This window comes from Calonectris borealis, chromosome 4 (assembly GCF_964195595.1).
Source record: "Calonectris borealis chromosome 4, bCalBor7.hap1.2, whole genome shotgun sequence".
NCBI lineage: Eukaryota > Metazoa > Chordata > Aves > Procellariiformes > Procellariidae > Calonectris > Calonectris borealis.
The window spans coordinates 57,644,906-57,668,502 of NC_134315.1; the positions used below are offsets into that span (position 1 = coordinate 57,644,906).

The 23,597-nt window shown below is 42.3% G+C and overlaps 1 protein-coding gene across 1 annotated transcript in view; it reads left to right on the forward strand.

Moving 5' to 3' along the window:
• Positions 1 to 23,597, forward strand: part of TET2 (tet methylcytosine dioxygenase 2) — a 75,024-nt gene that overhangs the window by 25,955 nt on the left and 25,472 nt on the right. The window lies entirely within an intron of this gene.

Here is a 23,597-nt window from a genome sequence, read left to right on the forward strand (position 1 = left end):
GTGACACAGATTTGGTTCCACGGGTCACAGGAAAGATATCGCATAAGCCATTTGATCGTTTTGAATGGGACGTTCATAGCAGCTATTGCGAACTAGCTAGATGGGTAAATTCATCCTCACGTGTATTTTTGCTGGTGTAGTCACTAGAGACCTTTCTCTCATCATGTCCATCACTATTACCATTTGGTCACACCACGCTAGCTCTAGAAGTAGGTAAGAGCAACAATCTTCATTCACAGAAAGCCGAACCTCACAATTTTGTTAGTGGCATGGCTTTAAAAGGAAGAAAACAGAAAGTCTTATTTCTTTGTCGTCTCCTTTCTTGGCTATATAAACTTTGTTTCACCTCTCGCTTGCTCTGTTCACTTTCTACAAGCTGAAAAGCATCACTGCTTTATTTCAAAACTTGCTTTCGTAAGCTTTTTCTCCCACTCTATCCAGAACCTCTTTTTTTCATATCTAGCCTTCCTCATTTCACATTCTCGCTCATCTATTCTTGCCCTCCTGTAAGATCCTTCCTTTTATCTCACTGCTTTTTTTCCCATGCCCAAAGAAGGCCAGACATCTGATTTCTCTAATCTAACCAAGGTCTGCATCTGTATCTGGATACGTACAGCACTCTCCTTAATTCTTTGCAGCCTGCTTGCTCCCAAAGCACCTACACATTTTCTGTTCATGTGACTACCCTGCTTCCCTTCACATCCTTCAAACTTCTCTCTTCAGTTCCCACCACCAAACTTTGCAACTACTTTCAACTGTTTCTGAAACAGTTCCCTTCCTAAATTAAAAATTAGGAAGGGACTTCCTCTAACACGCTCCCAGCTGCCAGTCCCTTTTGGTTCTGAGGCTTTCCAGCCTTTCACGTGTGTCACTTTAATGTGAGTGAAATTGTTCTCTGGGAAAACTTGTTGACTGGCACAAAATTCCTACCCTGCAGTTGCATGACTTAACATGCATTAAAACAACCCAGAATTTTTCTAAACTGCACCACCTCTCTGCCCTGCCCCTTTCTGAAGCACTGCTCTGGGTGCACTGTCAAACACTTCTGATTTGCTTTCCCCAAAACATCAGTTACCAAGTGTCTGTCCTTAGAAGACAAGAAAGCTATCAATCCAAAGTGCTGTCCTCTAGCCAGTCCCAAATTACAGTACGTCTACTGCTTGGAAGAGGCTTGCTTGGTTTTACTTCTTACCTTCTCACCTCTCTCTGTGAACCCAAACAGTGAGCGTCTTCTGTGAACCTGTTCCAGTTGCCTCCAGAGGAACTCCTCGCATAATCCCCACTGACCCTGCAGGGTCCAGGAGTCAACTACTGTCCAGGCTTGTTTAAAAATTACCCTCCTCTGTTGTCTCCTCTCCACTTCCAGTTCTTACAGATAGTGTTCCCTGGTGTCCTCTGACTCGTGGTTAAGGTGGTATGTCTGACGGCTTTCTGCTCTTTGGTTTGAACAGATTTCCCTTACCCATTAATACCAGCGACCATTCTGCTCACTACCACAAGCTACTGCCATCATACGTCCATCTTGTGACTAGAAAAAATATATTAAACTGGTTTCCCAGCAAAATGAATAATATGTGATGATACCGTGCATATATGCCTGTCCATCCCCGACAAAGAGAGTCTGAGTCAACTGGCTGGTTTCAGCCATGTGTGATAGATTTAGTGCTCCAACTGTTGTGAAGATCGGAAGCTGGGTAAAGGAGAAAAACCCTCTAAACATCCCAAGTGAGGGAACAACAAATGCATAACTTCACATGTTATTAAATGTCAGAGAACCCTCATGGGAGAGAGCCCTTATACATGTTCCAGCCACGGGAAAAGCTTCTGCTGAAACTCACAGTCGCCCAAGAAAAGCAAACCCATGGGACTCTCAGGCTTCCTGAGGCTTGCTGCTCCCAGAACTACCTGCTTGGAAAGCATGACATGGGTCCCAAATCAGGAATAGTTCCCACTCCAGTCAGAATCATTTACCATTTGCATTTCAGCTTAGGAGTAACAAATACTAGTTCACAGCATTGTGTTCTTAAACCTCAAAATACAAGTAACAGTACTGAAACCCCTTGTGTGATTGCATGGCCTGGAAGGACGTTATTTCTTAGGTTTGTGTTTGGGTCTAAAAAGCTCTGTAAGTCAGTCAGGATAACGATAGGTATGTACCAGTTCTGGAGGAATCATCAGCTATTGGGGTTATTGATCTACTGACTCTCATGTCATAACACTTCTGCGTCTCCAGCAATGAGTTTTCTGTATAACCTGCTCACTGCAGAATAACTTACTCCAATGGGATGGAGGTAGAGCTTTACAAGATCCTAATAAAGGTATTTATTCAGTAGAAATTGCAAGACAAACTGGGAGCTTTTGAAGAAGTCTCAGACTACACAGTATTCATACAGAAATAACTACCGTAAAAGGCAAGAAAAAATTATTTTAGAAAATGCTAAAGTAATTTAGAATAACCTATGCAAGGCTAGAGGGGGGAAGGAAAGCACATGGCTGAAAACACTTGGGAATATTCTGGCTTGCACACAGTGTCACGCTCGCTAATACAGTTACTCACATTTCTATATATAGCTCTGTGTATCCCAAAGATTGTCAAGGTGTTCTGTATAGTTTATATAAATAAAAACCCAACATGTAAAGATCACTCTGTTCACTCCCTGCCCTTTCCTTAGTCTGAACAAAAATGTAGTTAACTATTTCAGAGGAAGACAGATTTTTGTGCTTGTAAATCAAGCTACTTTGTCCTTCTGTGTGGAGGGTTTGGTGCTAACATAAGGGGAAGGTGGCTTTACATATGGAAATATGAGCCCTACTTCCTGCAGCATTTGGCTTTTCCTTGTAACTGAGTTAATTTACCTGCCTAGCAAGGGAGGTCCAGTATCGTGGCTCAGGGTGGAATTGCTACTGCACTTTTCATTTTTTTGCATAACACTTTGACCTCAGCTTCATAAAGCTGATTCTGGCGACTGTGCACATATTGACAGGATCTTGCGGAGGTCAGCGGCAGTTCCACAAGCTACGTATGGGACTGCTGTTCGAATGCCAGAGGCAGGCATTTCGGAGAGCTGGCTACCAAAACACCAGCAGTGCACAGCAGAGCTCAGGTACCTTGCCCGAGAGTTGCGTTTGCAAGCATCTGATCCGTGTGTGCTGTGGTCACCAAACCTGCATACCTGACTTCTGGTAAAAGAGGCCCTAAGGACCATCTCTCCAGAGGCATTTAGATGTCTAGAGAGTCAGATGGATAATTCCGTAATTCCCATGAAGTTTATAATTACATTAACTACCAAAATGATTTTGTAAATCCCCAGGAGGTGCCCATCTGCATGTCTATGTGCTTAAACACCATTGCACGTTTTGGTCCATCTTTTGCTCATTTCTTCAGTCTCATACTCAAGTTTTGTTAGGGTTTCCTGAGCAGTTGCTGCGAAGAACAACGTCCACCAGCTGCCTGGAGAGTGGGCCCTGTGCCACACAGTCGTCCCTTCCTAGCCTCGGCAGGAATAACCACGGCTTCCCCTCCGTGTCCCTGTGCATTACGGGCGCTCGACCAGCAGCCTGGCTGCGCGTGGAGCGGAGAGCTGCTTCCTCAGCATGTTCCTATCGGGCAGCTGGCTCAGGCCCAGCGAGGAGGCTGCCTCCAAAGCACGTGGATGCGCATGCAGCTTTTTCCAGCACAGCAAAGCTGTTCCTCTCCAAGTCTAGAGATCAAGGTCCTCACAAGGAGCCAACTCCTTTCCCCCTTGGGGATTTGTCCACTCTGCCTACAGGAAAACTCTTATGCACTTGAAAGTTTCACAGCAATTATTCCCAAGTTTAGACAACAATGAACACACAGACAGCAGAGTAACAGTGAAAGCAGTTCCTCAGCATTTCATGTACGCACAGAGCTCGTGTTAGTCACGTACAACAGCTAGATAAAAATCCAGCCTGTTGCTTCACGATCTCCGATCAATGTGGAAATCGTTCTGTTGCCCGCTTTGCAGCAGTCACCTCACCATTGCGTTCTTCTCCTGCGTTTGCTGGTTTTCCCCATTACACAACCCGGTTAGCTATTTTTCCTGAATTAAAGCTACTCCCATTCCTTGCATGTTTCCGTGATTACACCATGATTATCTATGATGTAATTAAGAGCTCTGCCCATTTGGCATCATGTGTGCTTTCTGGAGTAACGCAGCTCTCTGCACTCCTACTTGGTGCCTTCTGGTTTCCAAGCAAGGCCGTGGGAGGACAGACGCTCAGCTGAGCAGCAGAACCCGAAGGGTTTCGTCACCGAGACCTAACCTTCTTGGCTTCACAGAAAATCTGTTTATTCTCATATCAAACACCAAAAATACTTTTGGGACAACAGAAACTTAAGCATATTTCCTCCTTTTTCACTATAATTAAAAGTTGCCTGGAATGACCCACCTTTCCCCGTACACCCCCTCTTGCACAACTTCCTCCTGGTTTGTACTTCCCAGCAATGCAGGCAGCCATCAGGGTGTGGGGGAAGAAAGGGTTAACCACCCTTGGTATTTTCTTCAGACAAAACTGTTCCTGAAGTGCTCTTTCCTTAGCGTGTTCGTTATTGTTGTCCATAAAATAATGAAAGGAAAAACGTGCCTATGTTAACTTGTCGAGGGAAGGAAGCAGGGCAAGAGGCTTGTTTTTAATTAGTCATTTTGTGAACATTTGTGCAAGGACAGAGTCTGCTGCCAAACAGCATCTCAATTAGCGTGTCCCTGTGGGCAGACCTTGCTTGGGCTGATCTGTGGCTTACAAAGGTGGCAGAGGGAGAAAACGCAGAAAGGATTTGTTCGCTTTTTTTATTCCCCCCCTCCCCGCCCTCCTTTTTCTGTTGCTAGGAGAGGAGACTGGTACAGTGGGTGGTGTCTAACTGGGACCAGTGACCCAGTTCAATAAACCTGGCTTGGCTTCTGTGGGATTGGAGTGAGGCGGCGCAGAAGAGCAGGCTGGGACCCCACCAGGCACGGAGCAAGAAGCTGTTTCTAGTGCTTTGTTAGGGAAGAGAGGTGAAACGTGAAGCAGTAAGACAAGGACAAGGAAGGATCTGAGACAGTAACAAGGTCACTGACCAAAGACATGCAAACCCAGCCAGCAGTTTTTGTCACTGACCAGTATTTCTTTGCAAAGACCACTGTATTTATCAAGTTCTCCAAACTTGGAGGGGATATTGGGGAGTGTGGTGGGGGGGAGAAGAATTGAAGGAAAGGAGTATTTTCTGCTTCAGAAAAAGTTCACGAAGAATATTTTTTCCTAGTGAAAACAAGGTGCATCCAGGCTTCAGAAAACACAGGATATTTTGCCACATGGGATATTTTAAAGGTTTTGGTGTTTTTGTCACACAGCAAAACAGTGTTTTGCATCGCTGAAACTCCCCGAGGAGTAGCATTTCTCAGCATGTTAATTGTTAGATAATGCAGCCGGTAGCTTCTGCTCAGGAGAGGGGGGTGGCAGTGAAGAGATTAAAATGATGATTCAATCAGGAGACTCTCAGAAATCTGCCTAGTGACAACTTTTTTTTTTTTTTTTGAAGACTCAGGCTCTGTGGCATAGTTACAAAGGAGGAGCCTTAATTAAAATTAGCAGGCAGATGAAGCATTTGAATGGGCATCTTTCAATTCTTTTCCCTTTCAGCTCACAGTAAACCCTCTTCTGTCTTTTCTCACAATAGCTTAAGTTTGCTTCAACAGTTTCGCTTGTCCATTTTCTTTCCATCACAAAAAAATTCTCTTAAATTATACTCTCTCTAGAATGCAATGCAAATAACTTGCATTTCTATGATTCCTTTCAGCCAGGAGCAATTTAAGAGGCAGTTCTGCTTCTTATCAGCCTGCAAGTTAGTCTGTATATCACTCACTATCCCCCGTTACAGCTTGTGAAACAGGCACAGAAATTAACTTAGGGTCTGCATCACGATTAGCTTTTGCTGGGCATCCATAACAGAAGTTACATGTGGTTTATTTGCAAGTTTATCAGATCAGAACAGAAATGTTGTTCAGCTTTGACTCCAGCTGCTTCTGTTTCTGACACCTGTTGACAGTTAGGGATAAAATTTCCTGCACTAGGAAAGGCAAACAAAAATTCAAACTGTGCAGATCATAAAGCTAAAATAAGCCCTTGAGCATTTTTATATATATAATATATATAAAAAAATAAATATGCAAGATTCTACTGTTAGTGGCAAAAATCATCTCATACTACATAAATTCAGATGCAGGTGTTATAAATGAGGATAATCAACAATTTAATTTCCACCCTCTGTTTCACTATCTATTAATCATGCAGGAGAGCAGGCAAAGCTCCATTGCCTGCTTTCACCAGAGAAATGAAATGGGTTTGGGTTTTCTTATTTACAGTGTCACTTCCTTAAACCAAATTGTCCTGACAGAGCAGATAGCAAAGAAAGCTACTGAGTACTCCTGAGTAAGTGACAACATTTAAAGGACAGACTGTTGAAATTCATTTTCTGATTATCATCATTGTACAGTAAAACAGAGCACAAAGCCAGGTAACTTGGCTTTTAAGTTTGTTACATTCCTGGATTTTGGAACAGCTTTCAGCTCGGCAACTTGCTGTGTGTGTACTTTGCCAGGCAGAGCAAGCCAGCTTGCTTTATTTCTTGCTAGGGTTTGGAATTAAAATGTAGATTCAAAGCAGATGGGGATGTTTCTGTAGCAGCTGAATAGAAATACACAGAAATTGAGAAAACTCCCTCCTCCCTCCCCGCCCCCCCCCCAACAAAGTCAGCTATCATCTCATTCTGACAAAGGCCTATTCTTCTGTGGACCACATAAAATTATCTATCTGGTGAAGATTTGAATTTATGTACTATCGGGGCATTTTGTGGAGTGCTGGTGAGCCCTTCAGCCAGCAGCAGCCACATTGCTCGCAATACCGCTATTACAGAGGAGCAGGGTGACCTCTGTTCAGGAACTCCTTGAACGCTTGTTTTACATACAAAGAGAGGGGAAAACAAAACAACAAGAACCAAAATCAGTGAAACAGAAAATGACTTCCTAGATGGCCGGTACCTCATCGGCATTCAATCTAACCTGTTCTGTTTTGGAGCAGCACAACAAAGCTGTGCTGCTGGATTAGAGGTTAGTAAGTACAGACAGCTGGTCTCCCCCTGGATCTCTCCCGCACACTGACCTTGTACAGGGAATCCCTCCCTCCTTTATCCTTAGATAAACTCCCATCATCCCTGAAACTGGAATAACTGTGCCATCTCACAGTCACATTGCTTCTGCATCTGTCATGCATCATTGTGAACCACCTTTGTTTTCAGCGGGGAGTTTCAAGTCATTACCTGCCTAAAACAGGATTTATTCAACGCATTAGTGACTCTGAGGGTTTTCTTAACCCAGGCACAGGAAGATTTCCTGTATTTGCATTTTTCTTTTCTTCTCTGTTAAATAAACATTTCATCAGATGATGATAAAAAACCCCTCATCCCATCCTTTCTTTCTCTAAAAAAACAGGAGTTTCAAATCTGAATGCTGATCTCTGCCATTCCACCCTTGGTGGGTGCATTTTCCTTGTACGAACTCTGGATCCCCTCCACACTCTCTCCATCTCTTTTCTTACAGTCTTTTCAGTGTAATTGATCTCAGCTGTGATACTATGTATTTTCTCCTTCCCCTGGGCAAAACATCCCCCCCAAGCAGTTTCTGTCTGTTCTTTCCCTCCTCCGTAAATAGTAACTTACCTTTTAGGAAAACACAACTGCCTCCCCCTGTGATACTGTCCTTATCTCCTCCATGCACAGCAAGAACAAGAATTTCTACTTCTTGAGAAAACACCCATTAGCTCAAGGAGAGAAAAGGTCAACTGTGACAAGGATTATGCATTTCTGTAACTCCTTTTTCTTCTAATCTTGAAAGATTCCCGTTTTATGTCTGAACTACAGAACTAGAGTTTACCCTTGCAAAAACAATAATCTTGCTACACCACTTATATCACCTACTACAAGGTGAAGATACTGCTCTTCATTATGACAGAGGTTTGTTTTTCTGGATTGCTAAAATGCTATTTAAAGCAAAGAAATAATCCCTTTCCCTCACCCCTAAAGATAACCAAGAAAAATCTCAGCTCTGTTTTAAGATTGGGAAGAATAAAAGAAAAAGGAATATAGAACTTTTTCTGTAGGACAAAAAGCATGAGATTTTCTTCCTTCCTCAGCAGCTCTCAAATACTACTGTTGAAATAAAAACAATAAAAACAACCAACTGTGAGGACTGTGGAACTGAGGAAAGAAAGAGATTTCTGCCCATCCATTACCAATTCAGTTTCCTGCTGTAAAGCATTTTGCAATTCTGCTTGTAAGACAGACACTGAGCATGGACCAAAGTCATATGGTATATGAAAATACATACCTTTCTGGGTATGGAGTGTGTTTTATTTAAGGTCTTATCTAAGACCTTGCAGTGTCATTTTGACTTCCCTGGGCTTTGACTCAAATGCTCAGATGCTAAATTGTCGTGAGCAGAAATGCAGCAACACAGATGAGTAGGGTTTTGGAATACGCATTCAGGAGCAACATCGTACGGGGCAGGAAACTCTAATGCAACTACTTTGTGCATTTTAAAGTCACCAGAGATTTTAAGTGAAGAAACACTTTCTTGTTTGTCATCTGTGGTGACTTTACTTTAACTGAGCTTTGTGTCATGGCTAAAAGATAACAAGTGAGAGAACTCTGTAAATCTTCCCAGCAGATGATCTATTTGACAGCATAACTTTGTCAAATGCACTTTCTAACTATAACACTAGAAGAGAAACCTGATGATCTTTGCTTTTTGGAGGTGTCAGGTACTTAATATTATCCATCTTCTTTTCTTCATTCACGTCTTATAAACCTATTTTTTTCCCTTTGAGAAGATGAGAAATACAGAAACTAGACTTCAAAATTAAAGTGGTGTTTTTTTTTTTTTTAAAAAAAAAAGGCTCACAGAAGAGTTTCCCTTGGAGCAAAAAATACAAAGAATGCAAATAAACATTGTCAAGCAATGAAAGACTCAGTATTACAAAAGAAGAGCACTGTGGGAGTTACTGGGGCATGACAAATATAAAAAATACCACCACTGACTACTTTTCCTGTTATTGAAAGTAGCACCTCTAAGTTACTAGAAATGTTTCTGTGTAAAATCTGGTCTCTGGTCTAGTCAATGCCAGTTTTCCTGTCCATTGCAACAGATGCAAAAGTTTATGGTCCTCTTTTCCATGTATAGTACATATAAATGAAAGTGTAAATAAAGTAACAAATCACTTTGCACTTATTTAGGAGTTGTACCTAAAACTAAATCTAAATGATGATAAGGCCGCAAATGAGTACAAAAGTTAACAACACATGTTACGGCTGCTCCTCTTTTCAGTCTGCTTATTGGAAACCTGCTAAATCTCAAGTCAACAAAGTTAATTTAAAACTTAAAAGTATAGCTGTTTCTTTTACAACGTCTATGAATAGTTCACCCCTGAACTTCTGGTCAGAAAAAACACCCTATATCCTGTACTAAGTGCGCTACACTTTGCCATGCCAAGCTGTACACGGTGCGTGGCCTGTGGTGAGACATGCGAGCTGTGATTTGAACAGGCAGATGCACAGCCTCCCACTTCTCATGTTAGGTCCTAAGTCTCTTAATTATTCAAACAAAGAACCGTGCGTAGATACAGACACAGTGCCTACCAGGTACCCAAAGGCGAGCCGAAGGTGGGAATAGCATTTTGCAAGCACCCCAGGGATGAAAAAGGTGCTGGGGTTTCCCAGCCATGTCAGTCTGGGATGCGGTGGCAGTCTGGCCACCCTGAATCCTTCAAGGAGAGTTACTGTTCAGCGTAACACGTGCACTAGTTACCATCTTCATGTCTTTGTGTGTGAAATGCAAATCTCCTCTTAAAAGATAATGTACTTGCCTTAATCTTGTTCTGTGTATTATAAATATGTATCTGTACCTTTAACAGAAAGAGGTAACAGCGAGTAATTAAAGTGCTTACAAAATGTGTTTCCTAAATTTTGCACATTATTACGTATTGGTTACTGTAATTCCCTGTGAATCTGTATCTGCAGTGGTGACCTGTATGAGCAAAATAACTGAGCAAAGGCTGAAAATAACTGTTTCAGCTGGAATGAAAAATGAAGGCTAAGTGGTGTCACGTGCAAGCCCCGGTATCATTCAGTAACCCACTGCTCGCTGCAGGGAGTAGAAGGACTCTCCAGAGACAGTTAGCCTCAAAGAAGAGGCTTCATAAATCCCGCAGTTGGTATCTCAGGTCAAATGACCATGTCTCCTGGTACCAGGCTAGATCAGAGGAGAGGATTTCAGCGCAAGTCGGCAGGATCCGGGAAGCATAACAGAGTTGCTCTGCACTGGGAGGTACAGAGGGTCATGTGGGCAAGTTCCTATAAAGACTGATTTGAATCAAAGTTCTTTCAGTCACTTGGAAACGAATGCCATAGCTGCAAAGCAAGAGCTTAAACTTTCAATTAAGAAGGAAGGCTTTTCTCATCAGCCATATCTGGAGGAATTAGCTTGATTCTCCTGCCTTTTTGGGCCCTTGAATCACTATTATAATTCTAAGCAACAGACAAACAGAGAGCACAGAAGATAAAATGCTGCAATCATTTCAGTGAGAATTTCGTTACAGTCCTCCTCCAACTCCTTTGCACACACAGGTATTCTGTGTGTATCCTTTTGCTGTTTTTAAACAAAAGCTTTTTATAACCAACATAAATAGCGATAACTTTTAGTTCCACAGTCAGTGCAAACTATGCAGTGAGTTCCTAGCTGACCTGAGCAAGGGGGAAGCCTTCTGTAATAAAAAGCCAACGAACTTCACTGCCTGCCAATCCCTGGGGACAGGCTAACCCCGGCGGGCACCGCAGCAGTATCCCAAGAAGGGGAGACTTGAAGACCGAGTCAGTTGGCAATCATCTCCAAAAACTACTGTCAGTGTTTGTACTCATCTTATCAAAGTCTTCAGCTCTAGTCTCTAGTTGCTGCACTACCTTCCTCCAACTTCAGCTTCCTGCAGCTCTGTGGCGCACATCCCCCCGTCCCCATCCACTTCCTCTTATTAAGCTTGTCATGGAAAATCTCTCTCGAAACCTTTCTCTCTCTTCCTTGCTGCTATCTGAAGTACACCAATCTTTCCTCCAACACAAATACAATCTGAGACAACAAACAGAGGGAGAGTTATTACTGCTGACGGCATATTTTAATCGTTTGTAGCAATTTCCTTTGTAATCCTAATCGAGCTTTTCCGTATTCGGTAGATGCAGGCTCTCCCCAACCGGTCTCTTGTAAAAGGGTCTGCAAATCCTTGAGCTTTGTATTTTCCTCCTCACAATAGCAATGCTTACTAGCATCTAGTTATTTGCATGACAGCCTGTTTGATCAAATCAGGATTTAAAACCTAACGTCAAAGAAGCATCTCTCATCTCATGGAACTGTTACTCTTTTGCAAGGCTGTGTACATTGTCAGAAAGCAGTTCCTCAGCCATCAGCCTACAATACCAGACTGGTTTTAGCGTTATCTCAGGATCTTTTCTCGAGCTCATTGGCAGCAGCACCACTAGAGTTAAAGTGCTTTGGTTTTCTGTTTTAGCTTTAACATCTTTTTGCCGATTTCTGAGTATCTTGTTTTACAATAGCCTCCTTCAGGCAATAGAGTCCAGAGCAAAATTTAATCTTCAGAGAGGATAACAAAAGAAATCAGCCTTAGTTACCAAAAGTTCATTAAGTAGTAGCAGCTGTTTTCAAGACATTGAATTTTTTGAATGAAGCCAGAAAAACTAAAGCATAAACTAAGACTTCGTGCTGCCTGATTATATTGCGGAGTATGAGGGAGTGGGACAGGAGGAAAAAACGCAAACAAATATTTAACATCAGAGGAGCCAGCGTCCTGATCATACAAGTCATCTGTCTTAAGCTTCTGACAGCTCTGAAGACATCCCTGCCTCCACACCTCTGGGAACAGCGGCTGGGGCAGGATACTCAGGCTGGGGGAGGTCGGGAGCTGCTGGGATCCCTGGATCGGTTGCCAGGACGGGACTGGAGCCCTGCGGGGCGGTGCTGACACATGCCCTGTATTGCTCGCGTGCCCCGGGCCCATGTGCCAGGCTTGAAGAGAGGAGCGTGGTTTTGTTGGGACCAGCCAGTGAAAGGACCTCAACGGTGCCAAAGGGAGAAGGTAGGAAACAGGATGGGAGGCATCAGCACCCTGAACATAGACTCTGAACAGCTTCATGCCATAACTTCTTTGAAGGATGTGGCATGCTGCAGAGTTGATGCACAGCAGTATGGGAACACATATCCAGTCTATAGTACTCACCTGATTTACTTTAGTCCTCCACGTGTTTTTTCAAAGGTTAACTGCAGGTACTGCAGAATATTTTTTTCTGCCCATCTCATTTTTAGTTCTAATTTTAGGTGCAACTAGCTTTTCAGAACATTTGCTTAATCATCGATACCTATCATAAACTTTTAAGATCATTTTGGTTTGGGGAGCTGAGGCATACTTCTGATTTATTACACATCAATTACATGCAAGCTTTTGTGAGTTAGATGAGGCTGTTAGGAAAAGTTGTTTGCTGGGGAGTGTAATGAGCAGATAAACTTTGCCATTCATCATTGTCCCCCACCTTTCCCACAGTAAAATTATTAGCTCATTTTCTCATAATCAACCTGGCTGACCCTCAAATTGTTAACAAACCAAAAATAAAGTGTCCTTTTATTCATTCGGCAGTGTTAGCTTAAATGACTGGATTAGACATTTAGTATCCTGAGAGCTGTCTCCTCTCTTCTCCCAGCCTCCCCCCTTTTTTTTTTAACAGGAAAAGCAGCTGTTCATTGCCCCAAAAGCCTGTATAGAAGTAATACTACCAAGCGCAGACTGCATTGCATTTTCTTCTGAGCAAAACCGGTTGCATATGTCAGAGCTTAATGCCTATCATCCTTGCTTTGCCCCCAATGCTGTTCTCTCCCTGATGTGTTTTGGGGGAGGGGGTTGGAAGAGGGAGCGAAGGTTTGTGTTGGCAAGAAAAGCAGCGACTGTGCTGCGCAATCACACTTCGTGTACAAGGACGCCCATAAGCTTACGGGAACTCGACCAGCACAATGCAAGGCGTTCATCCCTTCACCTGCATTCCTGAGCTCAAGACCACCGCAGCTATTAGACTTCTGGCTGAAGGACTAGCCTGGCAAACACTTCCTATAACCTTGCCAGCTAGGAGCAGTTCTGCAGGACTTGCAGGATCAGGTCCTTGTTGCTGGAGGTGTGGATTTAAATAACGAAAAGTCACCTGACCCTTTAGAGGAGAGCTCACCTGCCACCCTTCCAAGGAAGAGTGAAGAGAGGCATTTAAAATGCTTCCATTAATTTTCACCGTCTGTAGTAAAGATGTTTACTTAAGCTGAAAAAAGTCTCAGCTATGATTTATGAGTTTCACTCAAAGTAGTCCCGTATCTTAGATTTGTCTATAGTTCTCAGCTTTCTAAATCCAGTTGAGTGTGTACTTTACAATGGCGAGCTTTTCATCCACACTGCTTCTTTGTGCACTAAGAGCATGACTGTGTTATGGACAGACAATAATCAATTAGTGAAACGGTATCTCGTGACTGAGAATATGAAGCGGGCTTTGCAGGAACTGACAACAGCTCTTTTAACTCACCCGTTTCTGTATGTCTCTTAAATATCCCAAAATATCAAAGGTCTTTCGTTAGAGCTTCAAACTCTCTCAAATCCACGCGGGCCACTGGATGCCTCGGAAGACTATGAACTGATGTGAGCCAGCAGCAAATGGCGAGTTGCCAGAACGAAGAACAACTGACTGTTTTCAAAGCTTTGAAAATATTTGAAAGGGAAGGACAGAGAGAGGAGTGTTGCAGCTCCCTTCAGGACTGCTCAAATACCGCTCTTCCAAGTGTCAGCTGTGGGAGTCTGAAAGTCTTAGCGAGAGTTAAAACACAATCTGCCAGTTTTCCCCCCCCCTCTTTTAGCTTGGCGGCAGCGAATTTTCTGTCTCTTCATGTTGCATCTCGCCATAAGAGGAAAATTTAAACAGGAGAAAGAATGTGCTTTGAATTATTGGAAATTAAAGGAAAGCAGGAATGCCAGCTCGTTCTGGGATCCCAACCCTTTCTCGGCACAGCAATCCCAAGTTTTTATCCAGTCTTGTAATTTGGTTAAAGGGAGAAACCTTCATGTTAGAGCTGTGATTTTAAACAAACATCTCGTTCACAAAATCTAGACTTTTTACTGGTTCCCGGTTTCCCTGAAACACTGAAGGGAGACTCCACAGAAAGGCAAATGCCTGTCTCCTTGTAATAAGCTTTTTTCTCTAGTAGCTCTCTAACTAAATGTTTCTTGCCACAAAATACATAAAATTCCTTACATACTGCCCATTTATGCTTAAATGTTAAGAAGTTTTAAATGGCTATAGATAAAAACCATGTTCTCTGTAAGCAAGGATGTAACAAGATAAGAAGGAACTCGGAAATGGCCTCAGTTGTGTGGAAGCACGAACTGGAGCCCGTTGCTGGATCCTCAGAACAGGATTAATAGTGGCCTTCTAAAGAAAAAGCTAAAAACTTTCTTGCCAAGTAATAAAAAGCTAAAATTAGAAAAGGGGAAAAATGACTGTAGCCAAGATGGTAACTATAGAAAATCTGTTTTTCAAGCCAACCTTAAGCAGCTAGGCTGTAACTCCTTGATAAATGCTGGCATGATGTGAAGTGGGTGTCTCTTGACTTACAATTTGTTTGGGCCCTGGGCCATTTTATTTAAGATTAGTCAATGACCAAGTTCTTTCCAAGCTCGTATGTTGAGTATTCAAAATGAAAATGTAGTTCCACATCTTCATCTCCAACCTAAAACTGAAGGGGATAGCAACAGTACCTGTGCCAAGCTCTCTGCTGTGCTCAGAACCGTGGCAAGGCAGTGCCGGCTCCCACGTTTCGTTTCTCTCCCGGAGTTGTGCTTTTATCAAGATTAGATCTCGACTGCTCTTAGGTCGTCAGCTGGCTCTGGTCATCAAAAACACCTTGTCTTTCATCTCTTGTACATCTGGAGAGGCAATTGTAACTCTTTTCTCAGATGTAGATTTCAGCATGATAATCCATGCCATTGTTGTGTATAGATTGAAATAACCCACATGAAAACTGCTCCTGAAGACCACACACGAATGCAGAAAGAAGCTGAATGGCAACCATAGCTCCAGGGAGCATCTTCTAATAGACCTCTAAAAATGCATTAGATTCTTATCTTCTGTGGTGCCTCAGCAACAGTGGAAGTCAGGAGAGGTGTTTGTGCCAGTAGCTCACTGAAGTCAGAGGCTTTAAGGAAACAACCTCCTCTATAAAGCTCTGCTAAAAGTAACGAGACTGTTCTGTTGATTTCAATGCGATTTATACAGTCCCTGTCATGCTGAGGGAATAAAACTTACTTTAGTTACTGGGGGAAAGCCAAGTTAATTCGTACAGGTATTTGAAATATTATATAGGCACATATTATAGCTGCCTGTGTATCAAACATCTGAACTCGGGGAAAATCTAGCAGAATGTGGCATGTGCAGAAGGTCTCCGAAGAACAGACACTTGCATTTGCTTTGTGACCTCTGTGCATCTGGTCAGGGAACAAATGGTATGGATATAGATCCACGTGGGGAGGCGATCAGATGTCATGAACTGGGTTGTTTATTCTGTCTAAGAGGGGAGCATTAATAACAGTTTTCAGTTACATGGGGAGAAAGAAGCCATAGCACAGGAGAAAAAAAACTGTTCCACGAGTCTGTGGTAGATGGGAAAAGACAATCTAGGGTTATGTTTTAAATGGCAGAAGCTTTCTAATAAGTAAGGTTAATGAAGCAGTGCATGTAACTGTGGGTTATTATGCAACCCTCATCTCTACCTTTGAAAACAAGTCGGAGTGGAGAGGTACAGGTCTGGATGGTGCTGACCTGGAGCCGAGGAACAGGGCACTCATCTCCTCAGGCCCCTGACAAACCTATTTTTCCCATGTGTTTATGAGTGATTGGTTTGGTTTGTAAATTGTGCAAGGCACAAATTGGAAGGAAAGGGAAAAAAAAAATCACAAGTGGGCATGAAAACACATTTTTAAATCAAATCACGCAACAATTAAAACAGCACAAGATCTTTCCAAAACAAGGTAAATCCCAAAGTAAATCCCCAGAAGGACGTAGGAAACCACGCAGAAGCTGCAGTGGCATGCAGCATCTCGCATACGGACACACGGGTATCTTGTGGCTCGCCGCACCCGGCAGGGATCCCCAGCACCTGCCCCTCGGGTACGCCGGCATGCACAGTGCACGCTGTGTAGCATGGGAGCTGTCTCTGTGCTGCCTCTCATTTCTCAATGGCCAAGAATAGTAGCCGAAAATTGAGTTCCCTACAGCATCCCAGCCTAGGTGTGGCGGAGGCATAAGAAAAACAGAGAAGGAATGTGTATAGGGGTGTAAAGGCTACCATAGTGAGACAAGTGAAGAGGCTCAAAGCTATGCTTTTTCATCTGGACATGTGGGAGTAACAGTCAGACTAATCCTCAGAGTCATCAACCCTTGTCTCTGCATTCTCCCCACTTTCCTCTCGGTATGACCTTCACCTTCAACTTTTGGAGAAGACATTTAAGAAAACTGCATTTCATCCAAAATTCTGTTTTCATCAGAACTGGGAGACCAACAGGATTTCCTATTTGAAGTTCAAAGGATAATGGAAAACAGAGCTGTGTAAATAGGCTTTCTGAGGACGCTGCAGCCCACAATGTTTTACTCTCTTCTATCAGTTCTTCCACCCACATGCCAAACAGGACCATTTTTGTTCCTATTTTCTAATGTTACTGTCCCAACATGATGAAACCCTGAAATCTGTAGCTTTTCAGTGGTTCTTCCTTTGGATCCTCCTTTTCTTCTTTACAGTATTGGGTGAAGAGAGCCAAGAGAATGTCTTCCACTGCTTCTAGTTCTCAAGGAGGATGTACTACTTAATAGCAAATTACTTAACTCTGCCGACAGCTGTGATGAAATCATCACGGATAACCGACCTTCAACTGGTGTCAGGAAGTCATCAACCCAAGAAATCCGTGCTATATCCAGGTCTGAAGCCAGATGGACAAAGATCACAGAAACTGGAAGATAATGATGACACTGACCTCTTGGTAACCTTCCCTAAACGGCAGGTTGATAACATCAAGTGTGTCTTGAAGAACGGTTCAGCCACTGACGCTTGCTTATTCTGGCATGCTCACACAGAGGCACGCTGCACTACAGGGCTCGGTCAGAATAGCATGAGCAGTTAGCTATTGGTCTCGGATAGCTGATTTTAATCAGCCGCCAGTATCATCATTACCATTTGACACATGGGGTAGCTGAAGTAACGAGAGGAAAATCATCCCTCAAATTACACCATTTCTCCAGAAATCAAAACCAGGTCTGAGCACCAGTTGTGCACCTGATAACACCACCCACCCTACCTTGCCAGCCTTTGCTTAACCTTTGCCCACACCTAACCTAGCATAACTGGCTGAGATGAAGGAAAAAAAAGACTTGGTTCTGTTTTCCTACCCCAACATGTTTCCCGATGCTGAATCCACAGGCATTGGTGAATTACCTGAATGATGCCCTGTGTGGGTCACAATTTGAAACAATTTTGCTGGTCCAAACTTCACAGGCATACAAGAGAAGTTTCTCATTATACCCAGGCATAGGAGCATCTCACTCAGCGCACATGTATTTGAGCATCCCAAGCATTTAAGACTGTAAGTCCCATCCCCGCAGCTCTCCTGTTGCAATTATCAACTGCAATGACTCTCAAAAACAGCAAAGCAAAAGGCTGTTTTAGTTCAGCTTCCCTGTATTTGTGAAAGATGTATAGTCGTCAAGGTGGTCCTCAAGAAATTGAGCAATACTGGTCTTAGAGTATGCCGGCATACCAACACCCAAGGTAACGTCAAACAGGCTAACTTAGGAAGTAATATAGCTCTGTGCGATGGCCTGTCAGTATAAACCACCTGGATCCACCATACTCCAAATCTAAACCACAGAAACGAGCTTACAACCAGCAAGCGTAGGTGCCAACCTCATCTTGAATGTTCTGGTTATTACAGCAGGAAGGTCCTTTTGTCTCTTAAATGCAACCTGGTTCTAAAGTTCGACCTTTTGGGAAACATTTCTAATCTAGTCATATTACAAGTGACTTGAAGAGTTGTGTTGTTCTGTTAGAAATGCTACATGGTACAGTTAGGTGCAAAGTTTGTATAGGACATAAATGACAAAAAATACGAACTGGAGAGCTGTGTGATGTGACATTATAATTCCTATTTACTCGCATTTTATATTCCTGAATTAATTTCCTTCACATAATCGTTTTTTTCCACCCGTATTGTAGAGGCATTTAATTTTCGCTCCCCTTGATTTTATGCAATTGTTAAAATAGTGCAATTTTTCATGTCTGGGTAGATATTATGCAGTATCCAGTCTTGTTGATGGTTATGTAATGTAGCAAGGGGAAATCACTGTGCAGACCAGTTTAGCTTTACTCTCTTGCCTTCTGTATTAAGGTTGAAAATCAAACTGATTCAGGTGCTTTTGCGATTAGATCATTGCGTCACTGAAATGCAAGAACTGGTGTCAATAAATTGAGGGGGGTTTAGCACTAGTTGATTTAAAAATGCATGAATTATGAGGCTTCTGGCTTGGATAAGATTTAATGAATTATTGATCCTTATATTTCACAAATCCCATGCTCTTCATTCCCTTATGTCTGCTTATATCTATATTCACTAGTCACCATTTTCCCTGTAAATTAAGAATAAATTAGCTATAAATAGGTAACAAATTTTAGCCATCCCACATTTTCTTTTCTGTTTGACACAGATTATTCGTAGATCTAAATGCCAGAGAAGACAATTATATTCAAGTAATATGACCTCCTGCAGAATACAGTCATAGAGTCTCATCCAGTAGTTTCTAGATTAACCCCTTAACTGCTATTTAAAGCTACAATGGGAAAGCAATAGGTATATTTTAGAAAGAAATATAGCCTTAACTTAAAAATTTCAAGGGATAGAGAAGGCATGGCATCCTTACGCGAGTTTTTTCCAAAGCATTGCTAATGCAGTGAATAAATATACTATCCAAATGAAGAGACAGCTGAATGCAGTGCAAAAGGACCCCATTGTAAGCCATAGAGCCCAGCTAACAACAGAGTGTCCTTGTCCTTCTGGGGCCTCCTTTACATCTGCCTTGAAGTTTCACTGTGTTTTCCTCAGCCACCACACTTGCAGCAGGGCAGCAGCGATGCTGGTAGGGAGCAGAGCAAATCCTTAGGGCGTGTTCTGGGGTTCAGAGCCTCAGTTCACCTTGGGCATGAATGCAATCTCTCTTTTGAATTTGCTTTGGACAACAGGGTTAAAATTCTCTCTCATGGGTGCCTTGGCTTCAGAAAAGCACATTAAACCCTTATTTAAACAACAGGCCCACACGGGGTTTGGTTTCTGATGGTATTGTATTTATTACAAACTATCAGCAATCCTGGCTTGGGAAGAAGCTGTTCTGCGAATGGCAAACCACTCAGCGTCTGGGCAGGCATAGTCCTGGTCTTGCCTCTCCCATTAGTTTCCATGTGGAAGCTTGCTTTGTTTCTCAGTGTATAAACACATTGCACCTTAAGTGCAAACCATATAGGAAATCCTTAAGCTATACCACAGTTTTCATCTGTGCAACATTTTATCCCAGCAATAATGGGAATGTCTCACTAGTAAGGAGCTTTGATGTGTTACATCACCCATGAGCCATCTGAGTTAACTGCACATCTTTTCTCCTCTAGTGACATTTGCAGCTTGCTTACAGGCGTTAGCTCAAGGCACAGCTGAAGCAACCACTACTTAGATAGGCCAGAGAAAAATGACATCCCACGATAACCACATGGCTATAAGTCATGGTGTTGAGCATCATTATAACTGCTTACACGTCTTGTTCCAAAGTTAAAAAAGAGAAAACTTTGACACAGAGTTAATCAGAAACAATTTCACACATATACAAGTCCGGAAGATTTAAAGTTTTAGTGCAGAAATTGAGCTTTCTGATAATGCCATGTATGACTGTCCTTACTTAGGAATAACTCTACTCATGTCTTTTCTCAAATTTTCATTTATTCTTGAAATAGGAAAAAAAATCCCTTCATTTTAGGAGCCTTTTCACTTGCTGGAAGTTTAGGATTGGAAGCGGCATGAGCTTCAGAGAAGAGAAGCAACTGCACAACAGCACATAATAATACATAGCAAATTAAGCCAGAAGTGAAGCCAACTACTGTACCCAGGTGATAAGAGCAGGAGAGTGTAAGCAGAAAGTACAGCCTACCAAACTGGAGTTTGGCAAGACATATAGGTAAATTCACCTCCTGTCTAGAAAGTGCTCCAGGGGTTTCTTGTCTGGGAGCAATTTAGACCTCTGTGTCATCTGGCGGTGGCAGAAGAGTGCCAGCAGGATGGAGGCTGTGGCAGCGCTCCAGCAACAACCCAGCAAGCCATCAACAAGCTCCCGGGTATCCGACTTCTGCTTTCTTGAGTCTCATCCTGATAATCACTCGAGCACAAGTCAGCTGAGGTCGTGATCTGAGGAGGTATATTTCTGCTGGGGAGAAAAACCTCTGAGGAGATATATTTCTATCCCAGCTAACCCCAGAAGGGGAAACAACCCATCTGACATCCCACCTTTCGGTCCTTTTAGGGCCGTAAGTACTCTAACACAGCATCCCCCTACCTACTTTTTCTACTGGGAATCTTGCTTAGCCTTGCAGAAGATTGTACTCCTCTGCAGTGGGTGTATTGGTCCGTTCATTCATCTGAGCTGCTTTGCATTCACAAACTCCCCAGATAAGGGTGCTATATGAAATAAGCTATGAACCTCTGGAACTGGCTAAAAGTAAAGAAAGGTTTTCCATGAGAGAAAATGACATAACTAAGAGTACTTTTGTTGCCGCCGAAATGTTTGTCGCGCTCATAACAAGGCCTTCCACAGTCTTTCAGTATTCCCGTATTGATAGAGTGGCAGGATTATGCCAAGCTTGCCCATAAAACAAACAAACAAAAAATCTCAAACCCTCTTTCAGTAGCTGGTTTCCAATTTGTGCCCCATATGTGGCAAGAAATAAATGTACATACATTGTTTGCATCTGAAAAAGTCAAACGGTGGTGGACTGAATTATAACTTGAATGCATATTGGTGGGATGAGATGCTGATCCATTTGCACAGTAATGTGCTATATTTAAGTCACGCATCGTGGCATCTTCAAAGAGGCCAGTCATAATTATGATGGATTAGACTGCAGAGTCAGTCCTAGATGCAGTAATTGTTTCACAGATGCTGCTGATGTGACTTGAATTTATAATGAATTATCGCTGAAGAAAAATATGTGGAGCTACTAAATGGTCTGGATAAAATACAGTTATGGGAAAGAGAAAAAAGGCTAACTGCTACGCTTAGGGAAAGGTAGATTTACTTTGAGAGGCAGACAGTTCACCCCCCAACAATTATAAAGAAGAGCACAGAGACTTTGTAAGGCGCAACCAGGTCTGCTTAGTAGTAGCATCAAGAATATCTTCATGGTGTCCCAGTTAAAACCAGTAATAAAGGTATAGCTGCCATTTGTCTTTTGCCAGTTTTAAATTACAAATAATTGCTGTGGTTTGTAGCTGCTTGAGCAAGATTTGTACTCGGGTGTGACTTGAGGATTGTGAATAACTGAGTGTAGACAGAGAGAGAAAGAAGTATAATGCAAAGTCACCGCAAGCCTAGATGCATTTCAAAGAATGCAAATCTGGCACTTTTAATCGATTAATTAACTTTGTATTTTAAAGAACCAAATGATTCCCGTGTCCTTTGCAATGTCTAAAACCAGTGCCTTTTACACTGGAGGTGATCAGAATTTGGGGGAACTGGTTGACTCATACCATGAGGTCTTTGAGAATACCGTGAATAAATAATCCATGTCACACAGTGAAGATAATCTCGCGGTTTTCGGGGATGGCATGAACCTAAGACTCTTTTCTGAAGCACAGATGTGCTTCTTCGCGACACTTGCAAGCTAAGTTTAGAGAAGTCGGGCAGTCCCCACTTCTAAACAAAAAAGTGTTTTTCCCTATCAGTAAGGAGTTGAGAAGAAAGATTGTCTGGGAACTCTCGGAAGGAATTTAGTTGCAAGCCACACAGTACACCAGAACACAAGCAGCAAGGCAAACTTTGAGGGCCAGAGGAAGTTTCTCACGGCTCAATCACACAGACTAAAACTTTTTTTAAAGAAATAAATATTGTAGAAGCAGCTTGACAGCACAGTGTTAATTACTACAGTGCCTTTTATTTCATTTCATACTTGCGAAATACAGCAGCCTACACACTCATGTCTGAGTTGTGGTTCAGCTGCAATTTCTAGGTATGAAAGGTGCAAAGGCAAAGAATGGTTTCCAAATTAGGCTGACATTTTATTTTTGAGACACTCTGGGAGCATCATTCTGCCGCCCGGCCTAGAATGACACATCAGAGGAATCCTTTTCACGCTGCTTTTCTGTTAAGTGTGGAATATCGTCTCCCTGGGAAAGCTGCAAAGGCTGTGTCTTGTGGTACTTTAAAGCTAGGTTGGGAAATATACTGAAATATATCTAGAAGGGAAGAAGCCTACCTTACCTTGTCAAGAAAATAGGTAAGAGGGACAAACATTCTTTTCCATCTCCCTATTCTTAGTTTTCCCTTCAAAAACTCTTAAGTACTGTTACTTGCAGAGAAAACTTCTCTACTTCTGTCATACAAAACATAAATTCAGTACAGAAAGAAAAGAAAAAAACTTCAGGAGGTCAAAAGCAACTTAAAACCAAGTTTGGGATAAGGAGGAAGCAGATACAAGTCATCATATAGGTGCTTGCCAGTCAAAATGTATGTTTGAATTGTCTCGATACTGAAATCAGAGCTGCAAGCAGAGTGGGTTCTGCTAGATGTAATGAAACTCATGAATTAATATTACTTTTAAAAGCATTTTAGAATCATATTACTCAACTGAGTAAGGCAATACTGCACTGAAAACTGTATAAATTAGACGTTCCTTAGCATTTAAAAAAAAAAAAATTAGTGTAGGATAAATACATAAGCAGAGCAAACGTGATGGGAGAAATTTTTCAGTATAGTAATTCTTCCTGTGTAGTGGCAATACCAGCCACGCATAGTGCTTCTCCTGACTTTGCAGTCCAACCAGGGATGACCTGGTAGTGGAAAATTCTTCAGATTCCCCTTTATGCAAACTAAAACTAAAGGCTTCAGGACAAAGACATGCATGAGTCCAAGTTTTCTCTGTGCAATCTCACATCTGTAAGACCCTCTGTCAGTCTGTCTTCTGTCATTTGTGACTGGTTGAGAACCATAAAGACAACAAAGAATAAATTACAAGCAGAGTCAAACGAGGGCTTTATCTATGTTAACTGGGATTGTGAATCCTGGGAAGATCCATGTGAACAGGATTAGCTTGTCATTATATAGAATTTGTTCACTACACATTGTCAGTACTTTTATCCAATGAAAAACTTCATTTTATAAA